Source organism: Podarcis melisellensis, assembly GCF_964234715.1.
Source record: "Podarcis melisellensis genome assembly, chromosome: 7".
NCBI lineage: Eukaryota > Metazoa > Chordata > Lepidosauria > Squamata > Lacertidae > Podarcis > Podarcis melisellensis.
In genome coordinates this window covers 25,816,748-25,829,619 of record NC_138539.1, presented here as the reverse complement: position 1 = coordinate 25,829,619, position 12,872 = coordinate 25,816,748, and the positions used below count along the sequence as shown (strand labels likewise).

General features: G+C 42.5%; 1 protein-coding gene across 5 annotated transcripts in view; it reads right to left on the bottom strand.

Moving 5' to 3' along the window:
• The window catches only part of TRIQK (triple QxxK/R motif containing), a 45,042-nt gene extending 32,619 nt beyond the window's left edge, over window positions 1-12,423 (bottom strand). Inside the window, exons 1-2 of one of the 5 annotated variants that reach the window (XM_081919639.1) lie at window positions 11,331-11,461; window positions 8,378-8,564 (exon numbers count right to left, since the gene is read on the bottom strand). The gene's annotated coding sequence lies outside the window, so the exon portion shown is untranslated. Of the gene's footprint in view, window positions 1-268; window positions 401-8,377; window positions 8,565-11,330; window positions 11,462-11,494; window positions 11,684-11,797 lie in introns of those variants that run through there. The other 4 variants (XM_081919641.1, XM_081919638.1, XM_081919640.1 and 1 more) reach the window with 4 other exon arrangements.
• Between the last annotated feature and the right edge of the window lie 449 nt (window positions 12,424-12,872).

Below are 12,872 nucleotides of genomic sequence, written 5' to 3'. Positions count from 1 at the left end.
GCCTATGGTGGTAGCAACAGAATCTGCAGCAGGTACAAAAGGAAAACTGCACTGTCTCTTACTTGCTCCCCATGAATCATGCTCTGAAACATCACACACTCCTTTAAAGCCAAGTGCTTTCCTCAACATGTGGCAGGGCATAATTCACTGCTGAATCCCTCTGGTTATTTTAAAGGACCTATATGTCAGATGGTGAATTCTATAACCAGCTTAGACATGGATACATTGAATCATGACCTATGTACTTTTTCAAGTATATATTTCTGACCTTATTGGGATTCTCATTTCAATAGCCTGGGACAGTCTTGGTGAAATCTTAATGTCCAATCAGGTGTGAGTGATGCAAGCCCGTCCAGAAATGATGAGACCCTTTAATTTTGCACAGCAGATTGTTTTTTCCCTACCATTGCAAATGGAAGAATAGAGTTTGGTTCACTTTAGAAAAAGTTATATAATTTATGCACAGCCTCTAGGAGAATATATTTGAGCTTGCCACTCATGAAGTACCCATTATTTTTACATTTTAAGGAAATTTATCACCTTGTTCCTCACTATCTCAGGGATCACACATTCCCATTCATATATATAGATATATACAGTGAATGAGTAATATAATAAAAATGAATATAAAAGCTATAAACTACATGGCACTGTGCTTTACACATTTATGGTCCCATATAAATGATTAATAAGAATAATAAGGTCCAACGGGACTTCCAGTGTACATAGCAATATCTACTGGCACACAAAATTTCATGAAAATTAGACTAGATCTTTTATAATAGATTTGGGTTCCTCAATAGTGGAAGATACTTAAATATTAATACCAAATATTTTTTTGATCATAAAGATAATGAAATCTTGAAGGCAGTCCTTCATTATATAGAAAATGAATTAAGAATTTGCGCTAACCAAATGAGCTACGTTTTTGGACTATGGTCCAGCGGCTAATGCAGAAATAAGGGGAGAACAATAGCTTATCCCATGGAATAGAACAAGCCATTGTTCCCTCTTCTGCAGAAAGATCAATTTTAGTTAACCACAATGGCAGGTCAGTAAGGGAATAAATTGCCTGGTGAGCTATGGAGTTTCTTTCTTCCGATCATTTCAAAAGAAGGTTGGGCTATCATCTATGTGTAATTAACCTCTAGAACAGCATAGAAAAAATAATTTATGAAATTCATACTCAGATCATTCTTATTCCAAGCTATTATGGTGGCCAACAGCTTAGCATACTTAAAAAAAAATAGACCTATTTATGGGAATCTAACCATGATTACTGGTCATTTTAACTAAGTGTACCATCCATTTTTAGAAGCAGTGACCTGTTGATTATCAGGTGCTAGAAATGAACAGCAGTAATCATCAGAGGCCTTTCTTTGTGTGCCACCTCCACGAGAGGTCCAGAGGGTGGCAACACAAGAATGTGCCTTTTCTGTGCTGGCTCCCAGTTTGTGGAATGCTCTCTCCAGGTAGGCTCGCCTGGCGCCTTCATTACATATCTCTAGGCGCCAGGCAAACATGATTCTCTATAACCAGATCTTTGGCTGGTTAACATTTATGGCCTTCTCAATGTGTTTGTGGGATGGGGGTTATTTGGTTGGCTTTCGGTTTATCATGTACAGTATTTTGTGTTCTCATTTTGTATTTTTATGCTGTGAACCCCCCTGTGATCTTCGGATGAAAAGCGGAATACAAACATAATGAGTAACAATAGCAGCGGCAGCAGGGGTTGGAAAACATTATCATGTCCTGGTTGTGGAACCCCCAGAAACATCTGGAAAGACACTTTTCAAAACAAACAAGTGCTGGACTAGCTGGGTCTTAGCCTGACACCACAGGACACAACTATTATGCTCTTACTTCATTGTCAAGGGAAAGTGTTGGGTTTGGTGGTCCATGTAGAGTATCCAACTCTGTGTATTTAAATACACCAGTAAGATAGGTAAAAGACTGCCTGTGGGAGCTCAACAATGGCAAATGTGAGGCATATCATGTTGCAATTTGAACATATTGCTGGGAAACTACCACGTCTTACATACAGAGCATGGGCACAGAAGATACCAAGTTCAATTCTTAATGTCTCCAGTTTTCTTTTTTTTAAGGAACAAATGGCCGATGATGAGAAAGACTTTGTTTTTCCAAGAGCCTGCAGAGCCACTGCCAATCCAAGTAAGCTATATATAGGTCACGATGGACAAAGAGTCTGACCTGGTGTAAGACATCTTCCTCGACTCCATATAAAAGATAGACAGTAGCCGTGGAGCATTATGTGAATGCTGTGTGAATGCCATTTAGGCTGTGGGAATCAGAGATAATCCCCATTATTCAATGATGTGGAAATCAGCGATAAGCCTCACAGTAGACTACCATCCTGAGCATTGCTTTTTTGTGGAGGAGGAGAAACAGTCATATACAAACAACTAGCTATGAGAAGTAGGCACAGCATATGCAGGATGCTGTGCATTCCCAAATAATCCTGAGTGTAAATAAAGCTAACCTTTTCCAGACAGTTTAATTAATAAGGTTCTAGTGCATCGATAAAAAATAGGAAACAATGTGCCTAAAACGAAGAAACAATATTTTAGCAACGGGGTTTTTTTTCTTGGTAGCATCCACAATGTTATAAATAGGGAGAATGTGTGTGTGCGTGTTTTGTGTGTAATTATATATCAATCACATATACACACACAGCTTGCACGCCAACAACACAAACATTATGCTTTTTCCATTAACAGGAAAAGCATGGTTGATGCATTCATAAATGTTATTTAGCTGTCGTTTCCTCTTTGCAAAGCAATATTAGAGTTTTCAACATCTGCTACATTGAAATAGGAAGGGCTTGATCCAAAGACTTGCTATGCATGCATATGTGCTCACTGTGGATTACTTCATCTACCACACTTGCATTCTGGATTGCAATGACAGCTGTGAGGGGCTTCGGTAATATTAAAAGCTCCTTCTATGACAATTCCATTTTAATCCCCCTCCTCAATAAAAAAGTTAGTTTTCCAATTGTTGTCTGTACAAAAAAAGGAAGAAAAATGTGCAAACAGCAGTCTACCCAACTGTTTGGCATTAAACAACCCACTCCCAAATTCCTGTGTAGGAGCGAAGAACTGCAAGGGTTACTAGGATGGGTGACAAGCATATTTGCTAATATAAACATATTGATCTTTTTTTCTTTTTTCTTTTTGCTGTTTTGCATTGACTTACAGGAGGTGTACGCAAATGTACCTTTAGGCTTCATCAGTATAAATCTGTGAACAACATGCCTCGCAGCATTGCTGCCAGACATGTCACTGCAATTGTTTAGGATCAGAGTGACGGGCTCTGTGGACACCCTGCAGTTCCTTTGGCTTTCATAACAATGTAGGAAGGGTCTTGCTAGATCAAAGGAAAGGTCCACCTTGTCGGGCATCCTGATTCCCACCTTGGCCAACCAAATGGGAAACTTACAAGCAGTCACAAAGGCAATGATTATTCACCACTTGTTAGCAATGCCGTTTTCCTCCTTCTGCAAGGCTGCATGTTAAGCAAAATAGTTTTGAAGATCGCTATGCTGTGGGAACTCTTAACCTTGGGACAACCCAAGGACTGCATGTTCTCTTACTGCAACTTAAATTTGTATTGTGGGGGTAGGAGGGATATCAGCTCTTCTGCATGTTCTGCTCCCCTCAGGGTTTTACGGGATGGAGTACATGCAGCCAGCTTTGGTGAAAAAAATACCAGGCGACAGAAGATCCAGCAGGATGATCATATTATGTAAACAGCCTGAGCACAAATACGGAAACTGTGCCATGTTGAGTATTATTAAAAGTTAAACTGGAAGAGTTCAGGAATCTGCCACTGTTAGGCAATATAAAAATACAGCACACTTCCATGTATATAAAAAAAAAATAAAAGCTACTAGAGGTAATTATTTCTTCTGCCCTAGTGATTAAGGAGATCAGCAGCAAACATGATATGGAAACGGTTTAATTCCCTCTTTTATCCTTAACACTCACAAACCCCTTTTGAATTTTCTTTCCTTTGATGCAGGAGGGGAAATAACTGAAATAAAAGCTGTAGCAATAAAGGTCATTGATCACATGTTTTCAAAATCATCTGAGGCTTCTAAAGCAGTTCCGTTATCATAATGGTTTTTGCAGGGTTCCACTATATGGGTCATCAAGACTGCCAAGGTGCACACATCGCACCATGTTTAAAACATCAAAAAGAAAGTGTATGATCATTTAAGTTATTTAATGGAGAGAAGATAAATTTTTGTAGCTCTTTTGAGTTGTGATTGTCTACTACACACTGGGAATAGCATAACTTTTCTTCACATACACACACACACACACAATCCCTTTGTCTTTTTCTTCACATGCCATTTATTCTACATTGGAAAATTACATATGAATTAAACAAACACAGCTTTAAAATTATATCATCACACACACAATATTCAGTGTTCCTTCTCTTGGTTTCATTTCTTTTTCGCTTACTGTTTTGCTTAACATCAGGGGATGAGTCAAAAGAGGAAGGTGGGTGGGTTGTGTTGAAAGTTATGGTTTGTTAACCACTGCTGTGGAATGTTAACAAAACTTTGCATTATTATTATTATTATTATTATTATTATTATTATTATTATTATTATTAAAAAGCTGCCCAAAACAATCCAGTTCATTCTTTGACCACCATTGGTAGTCAAAGGCATCATACTACCAGGTAGTTGTTAATTTTAAAAGCCTCCCATGACAGTTCTAACTACATGGAAAGAAATAGGAAGCTGCTTCCTACTGAATTAATGAGCACTGGCTCAGTAGTCTAGGATTTCAGACAAGAGGCATTCCCAGCCCTACCTGGAAATGAGCATTGAACCCAGAACCTTCTGTATGCAAAGCAGATGCTCTGCCAATGAGCTACAGCCCTTTCCTTGTCACTCATGGTAACTTTGCACCTGCCCTGTGCATGGTCTACATATGCAGAAGGAGATGGAAGACTTCGAGGACAGGAGACTTGACCACTTTAGACTATAGGCTTGCGTTATGGCGACAGCTTCATGAGATATACAAGCCCGACTTCCTGACTGCCCCCCATGTTAGTCCTTCCCCCATGCAGTTTTCTAAAAACAGCATGTGGCATGTTTTAAGCACCAATCACATGGTAAGTGGTTATCCATTTCCACTTGTGTTTGACAGATAAGGGATTTCCTTATGGATTGAGAAGTTAACTTCAATAAAACTTTCCCCAAGGTTTCATATGACATCCTGTTCACTAAACTGCAGAAGTGTGGTTTAGTAGGCGTTGCCATGAGCACAGCAGAGCACAGTAATGGATTGCCATTTAAATCAGAAGAAGGCCTCATCTGACCTCTTGAGGCTTTTGCACCAGAACAGTTTTCACACATGTGTACCCAAATGGCCACCCTGCAAGATGAGCTTGTTTCCTTCTCAAAGCAGCTTCCTATATCAGAATCAAAACACTGTACAACACTGAAATCCCACAATAAAATTATCAACACCAATAGCAGACCAGCATAACATGAAAATAGTTTAAACTATAAAACACTTTAAAAAGTCACAGCACCATTATCTGCCTAAGTCCCAAAGCCCATTTGAAGGCATGAATTAATGGGACCATGTGTAGAATCAAAGAATCCTAGAGTTGGAAGGGACTCCGAGGGTGGGCTTGCCCAACCCCCAGCAATGCAGGAATCACAGCTAAAGCATCCATGACGGATGAGTAGTATTCTACAGATGTGGAGCCCCATCATGGATGCTCAGGTGGGGACATTGTTGGACGCACTGATCTTATGCTGCCAACACTTGATCTAATAAGCTAATACCCTTCAAGGAATGCTGTGTGATTTTACTGCGTGTAAGTAAACCTGTTCCTAGTGTTCCCATGCTCTCATGCCTTTTCTGGTACAGTAAAGTGAAACAAAGAATCTTAGAATTGTAGAGTTGGAAGGGACCACAAGGGTCATCTAGTCAAACTACCAGCAATGCAGGAATCTCAACTAGATCATCCATGACAGATGGCCATACAATCTCTGCTTAAAAACCAAAAAGTGCACTCTTTGACCAGGACAACTTAATCGTAAACTAAGATACATGTGTATTAAAAAAAGATAATAGAGGGGGAAATCCCAAACAGTAATCCACTTAGCTATTTGGAACCTGTGAAATTTATAATACTTTTTCCTTCCTAATCAATACAGGAGTCTGAAACTGACATCAACCCATTCCTGACTGTTCTATAAACTGATTAGAATTCAGAGGGAATTAGAGCGGGGGTACTTATATCGTTGGGCTCTTGCAGATGCCAGAAAGAACTCCTTCCGTCAACTTCAGAAGGCAACATGGAGAACTTAGTAGAGGGCACCTTTGCACCAGGTGTGGGTGTTGGGGGAGTCACAAGAAAAGGCACTTGCCACTTGTGAGTCAATTAGTGGAAGCCTGCGCACTGCTGTGTTTAGGGAAAATCATTCTGATATGGGGGGTGATGAAGCTCAGGTGTGCCAATACAGCTGTACACAGAATGCTTTTTCAGTTCACAACAGTCTCATGGCAGCTCTCCAAGTCAAGGCTGATAGATTTGCTGCAGACGACAGACTGGGCTGCCAGATGTGCCTTATTCTGAAGGATTATCTCTTATTCCAAAACATCACAATCCTATAGAAAACAACACACATCCTTTACTCCAGGCACAACAGCTCAAGAGTGTTTTGTTACTAAAACTGTGATCTGCCAAACCTAACTATAGACAAACTGGTTTGCACTCCAGAGTGATGTAGAAACACAGCATTTTAATTTTATGTATGACAGCCAAACTACATACTGCCTGAAAACGTGTGTGATGATCGCCTAATAGCTATTGCTCTTATTTTGCTGTAAAAGCCATTTCACGAGCGAAGCACTGGAAACTGAAAAACAGGGTGTGATTAACCCTTTCCCCACCCCAAAAGCCCTCCATTCTTGAAGTTTTCAAACACCTGCTGGGAATACCAGTTTGGTAGTGGGGAGCTGTTTAGTAAGGCACTTTTGGGTGTGGAAATAATTAAGTACAGGCCCTCACTTCCCTGCTTATAATCACTACCGTGCTCATGTCCTGCCTGTGGGTTTTCCATAGGTATCTGGTTTTCTACTGTAGGAAATAGGAAGCTAGGCTAGATAGGCCTTTGGCTGATTCAGTAAGACTCTTCTTAGGTTGACACACATCTCAAAGCACCTTCTATCCTGCAAGACCCCAGTGAGGCAAGATGATACTAAAGAAATGCTTTGCATTTATTAGATGTTTGCACTCTTTTTTCTGAGACCTCACAGAATGCTTTCTTTCAAGCAAGGCCTGATTTGTATCAATGTTTCTTCTTCCTATTCCTCTATATTCTAGATAGCAAGGTGAGGAATAGAGATGTGGCTTCTTTTACTTCTGAACACCAAAGAGCTCACTAACATTATTTTAAGGGCTAGTTGGTTCAATGAATGTTATTGTCTCATTCATTGTTTATAAAATCTAAACAAACACCTATACCAATCACCATACCCAAGATTCCTGTTGAAACTGTCTACTGTACTACAAATTGCACAAGCAGGTATTCAAATCCTAATGCAGCTAGAACAGTAAAAGTTAATGATTGCCTCCTCCCGGTCCACCTCACATACAGCTTGGCATATTTTCCTTGGGACACCCAGGAGCAAAATGGCAAATGTTACCGCTTGGAGCTAAAATGAAATAGCAAAGGTTCATGCAGAACTTCTAAACTTCATACCATCCCCCTTGCTTGTCAAAGCTAATGCTTTCACTATCACATCTTCATAAGCACTAAATTTGCTGCTAATGTGCTGAAAAATTGCTTCAGCTCAGGTTTCTATTTACAATTTGCCAAGATCATCGGCTTTGTAAAGAGAAACAAGGAACAGCCAAAACACTACACTAAATGTTTGGTAACTGAATCCACGATCGGACTCCTGGGGCATTTCCATCATACAACCCAGAAATGAATAGACACAAATTTATCATAATCTATGGTTATCAGTTCCAATGACATTTTCTACAGCACTACATGGAATCCAGCTAACACAACATATTTTACCTCCACAGCTACAAAAGCATTTCAAAACAGTACAGCTAGATACTCTTAACAAAGATTTGCATACTATGTTCAATTTTAATGGGCATTCATTCACAGATTCTGAAAAATATCCACCCCTAAAAATTATCTCAAAGTGCTTTTAGTACCACACATTCTCATTAATATGTCAAAGTAAAAAAATCTCAAAATAAAAAGATTATATTTTGCCACTGAACAAGAGATGGACTGTATACTGTATCTGCACCATTGCCTTACTCTTCATTTTTAACCGTTTTTATATTTGAAGATACTGACCCGAGTCTTCTGTGGAATGTTAATCTCAGAGAGTTCCACGTAGGCAGATCATACAGAATGAGCACAAGAGCAAATAAACTTGGCCAATAATAATACTGCTGAACTAAATGCTTTGTGTGGTCAAACCAGGTATTTCTTAAAACAAACAAATCGGGGTGGATGCAGAGTGGTATGCTTATGCGCATACCTGAAAAGAAGTGGAGAAAGGCTTCTCTTAGAAATTGCTGCCTTAACCTAGAAATTCATTGCCACTATGATGCTCAGCCCTTAACCCTGAGTAAAGCTATAGTTCAGCAGTACAGCATCTACTTTGCATGCATAAAGTCCCATGTTCAATCCCCGGCATCTCCAGTTAAGGCAGGGAATGTCCCATCTGATATCTTGGAGAACCACAGCCGATCAGTGTAGAAAACACTCAACTAGATGGACCAGTGGAGAGACTCAGTATAAGGCAGCTTCCTATGACCTATGTTTTAAGTAACGTTAACAAAACAAGCTTAGGCATATTAATATTTGACTTCATTCTCCGTTTTTTTTAAAAAAACAACCCACTACAGCTGCCTGCAGTCTTATTTACAGTATACTAAGGATTGTTTGATTCAGTAAGTGAAATCAATGGAACCTAAACCTACTTAGGAGCACACTACACAATCTTTTTTTATCTTTGCATGTGTTAATCCTGAGTAATAAAGTTAAGCCTTCTTATTCTACTTTGGTTTTAAAGTCTTAATTTCATTGACTTCCAGCTGAACATTCACAATTTGCACAGAGCAGGAGGAGCATCTTCTAGGACTACTAGCAGGCTGGCTTTTTTAAAAAACAAGTTTGCATGTTTTTCTAATGGCCAGACCAGCTACCAGCACAATATTAAACTTTAACTTTAATCCAATGAAAAATTCATTCCAGGTGCATGGACAAATGTCTTAGGGAAGGAATGGGTGTGGCACTACTTATCACACATTAGAACTTTGCTTCTAGCAGCGAACTTGCACACTGCTCCATCCACATTGCCCAGCCCACCAACCTAACCACCAGCTTGACCCAGGAGCAACATCAAGGGCTACCACCGAACAATAGGAGTGCAGAGGTTTTGCCAAGCCAACACCATGCAGACTGACAGCAGCAGCACCGGCCAGTACCAGTGGATGAGGAAGAAAGGCCACAGGGCAAGGCTCAGTGGTGGAACACATGTTTTGCATGCAAAGAGTTCCATATTCAACTCATGGCATCTCCAGATATGGCTGGAAAGGATTCATGCCTTAAAAACAACAATCCTGCAGTCACTGCCAGTCAGTGTTGGCAATACTGAGCTACATGGATCAGTGGTCTGACTTGGTAGGAAAGCAGCTTCCTGTGTACCTACACAATGGAGATGGCAGAGGACTGAGTGTTGTGGGTGAGAAGTGTGAATGTGTGAATGTGAGGCATCGTGTTGATAGGTTGAAAAAATAAATAAATGTGGCACCTTTTATGGACTATGATACTGCACACTAGTCACTAGAATATAGTTTACTTATTGTGGTTCACCACTGATATTTGACCAGTTTGGTCCATGACAATCTTGTGGCTGAAAGAAGCCTTTTAGCCTCAGGAAATCTAATAATTTCCTTGCAGTGAGAAAAAGCTGCCAAACACACACACACACACACACACACACACACACACAATCAAACAAGGTTAGTCAGTGTCATTCACCGAGAGGAACTTGGCCTTTCTTTTTTATACACCACCAACCACAGTTTTTAGGAGGACATACAGGCAAAGCACCCTTAGGTTCCAGGGATTCATCAGGTGAGGTGGACAATGTGCATCTTCTGCGGGTATGTGGAACTTCTGTGCATCCCTGCGGCAAATCAGAAGAGATCAGCCCATTCCAGCTCAGCTGTATTGTTTTTTTAGCATTCCCTCAAACTGTGAGAGGTACATGAGCACTAACTATGCCAAAAGACTTGGCAGGTCTACAGAAGGTCGATTGCATTGTCAGAGTGACATGAGCGTGGCTGGGAGATCCAACTGGTTCTAGGCAGTGTTGTTGTTTTTTCTGGGGGGACTCATGGGATCCGCATAAACATTTTGTGAATCTAAGTTTGGCCTCACTGAGGTGCAGTATTTCAATATGAGTAGGAAAATGAGAGTAGCCCTAAACATTTTGGGGGGGGGGGAACGCTGGTTCAAGGTCAGGAGGGAGGGAGGCATCATCATCCAGAGCATAAAGGTAAAGGGACCCCTGACCATTAGGTCCAGTCGTGACCGACTCTGGGGTTGCAGCGCTCATCTCGCTTTATTGGCCAAGGGAGCCGGTGTACAGCTTCCGGGTCATGTGGCCAGCATGACTAAGCCGCTTCTGGCAAACCAGAGCAGCACACAGAAATGCCGGTTTACCTTCCCACCGGAGCAGTACCTATTTATCTACTTGCACTTTGACGTGCTTTTGAACTGCTAGGTTGGCAGGAGCAGGGACCGAGCAACGGGAGCTCACCCCGTCGTGGGGATTCGAACCGCAGACCTTCTGATCGGCAGGTCCTAGGCTCTGTGGTTTAACCCACAGCGCCACCCACGTCCCTGTCATCGAGAGAATAGCTGTCAACTTTTCCCTTTTCTTGCGAGGAATCCTATTCGGAATAAGGGAATTTCCCTTAAAAAGGGGAAAACGTTGACAGCTAGGATCCAGAGCCTCCACTCCAAATACAGTCCCCATTTCCTGCCCTCTCCGCAATCTTGGCGTCAAAGGGAAGCCTGCAACTAATCAGGGATGATTTAAGCAGGTCGATGATGGGCCACGGGATCTCACAAAAGAGACCTGCGCTGGGTGTCCAAGAAGCAGCTAACTGGACCTGTAATGACTTTAAACGGGCGTGGGAGGACGACAAGCGCACCCTAACAAATGATGCTGAAGGGCAAGGTTAACAACACACATCCCCTCATCTTTCCCCTTTTTGTTTCCCTGGCTTACAGCTAGTCGCTCTTCCTCCTCAGCTGAGATTTCTTCCTCTCCACTCCAACCTCCCCCACCCCCACCCCGGGCTACCTCACCACCCTAAAGCAATATGGCCACCGCGGCGCATTTCAACGCCCTCCCCTCCGAAGACAAAAGGACGCGTGGACTTCGAAACAAACCAAGATTGGCAGCAGGGCCTAGCCAATCGCGAAGCCGAGCCCTTCCGCGGTGGCCAATGGGAGGCAAGGAAATGGAGCTGGGCAAAGCGTCCCTTGAGCAAGCCCCGGCCTTCGCCAGCCTGGCGGGCGCGCGAATTCCTGCTAGGTCGGCCGTTAGCTGGGGGCTGGCCAGGCGCGTGCGCTCGAGTGTGGGAGGGGCCGGCTGCGCCGCGGCTGTCAATTCTCCCTCCGTTCTGTCCCCTCCTCGCTCGCTACCCCCCTCCCCGCGCGGATCCCGCCAAACACCGGCCAGCGCCTCAATACCTTCACTGAACGTGTCGGCTCCGCCTCCTCCTCCTCCTCTAATGGCGGGCGGGTTCTCCGTGTCCGAGGGACGCCCCCCCCCTCGTTCGGGCGGGGACGGGTCCGCCTCTCCCTCCCGTCCGTGTCAACCCAGCCCGATGGAGGAGGCGGCAGACCTGACTTTTGCTCTGAAACGGGGCAGGTGGAGGACAGAAATAAAATCACGAGGACAGAAATAAAACATGCAACTCAATCTCTACTGAGAACCGTTTTCTTCTAAGCACCCCCTCGCCTCCCAACAGAACTTGATTTCTTGTCCAAAGACATGGAGAAACCTTCCCCAAATATGTGGGCGGCGTTGTAAGAAAAACGGCCCTCAGCACATGCTCAGAGGCACTTCGCCGGCGCCAGAAGAGGGTCCCGGGCAGGGCCGGTGCTATCATTATGCAGTCGCCCAGGGCACAGGCTGAGGGGCGGGGGGGGGGGGGAGGTTCATATAGATCAGCTTAGGTCATGTCCTATAAATATCTAGTAAGATTTCACTTCTGTTTTACATTTGAAGAATTTCTATTATATCTGCCAGACATCTGTTTTTGAAAATTGAAGTCGGCAAAAAGTAATTTGGGGGGATAGCAGGCTGGCGGGCGTAGAAAACAGCCTGGCCCAGAATCAGGGCTAAGCCTTCATTAACCCTCGGAAGTTATAATGATCAACGTTATAATATAAAGTGGTGTCCAGCAGTGTTTTAGAGTTTTTATGATAACTACAGTGGGGTTGCTTTTGTTCTGTTTATTTAAAAAAATGTATCAAATGCTTAATATAAAAGATGCCAATATGATGGTACAAAAATAAATATTGCACAGCTCATAATAATTTAGAAACAATGTAATAACATGTAATAAATAAAACTACTTAATACTTTTTATTATTATTTTTAAATGTATAGTTTTAATTCTTGGATATGGTATTCCAGGGGAAGTACGTTCCAGGTAGCAGGTGCCACTACACCAAAGACCCTGCTCTGGGCAGCCACAAGCTGAATTGCAGGAGCATGTGGCACCATCGGGAAAACCTCAGCAGATGACCGCAGCCACCA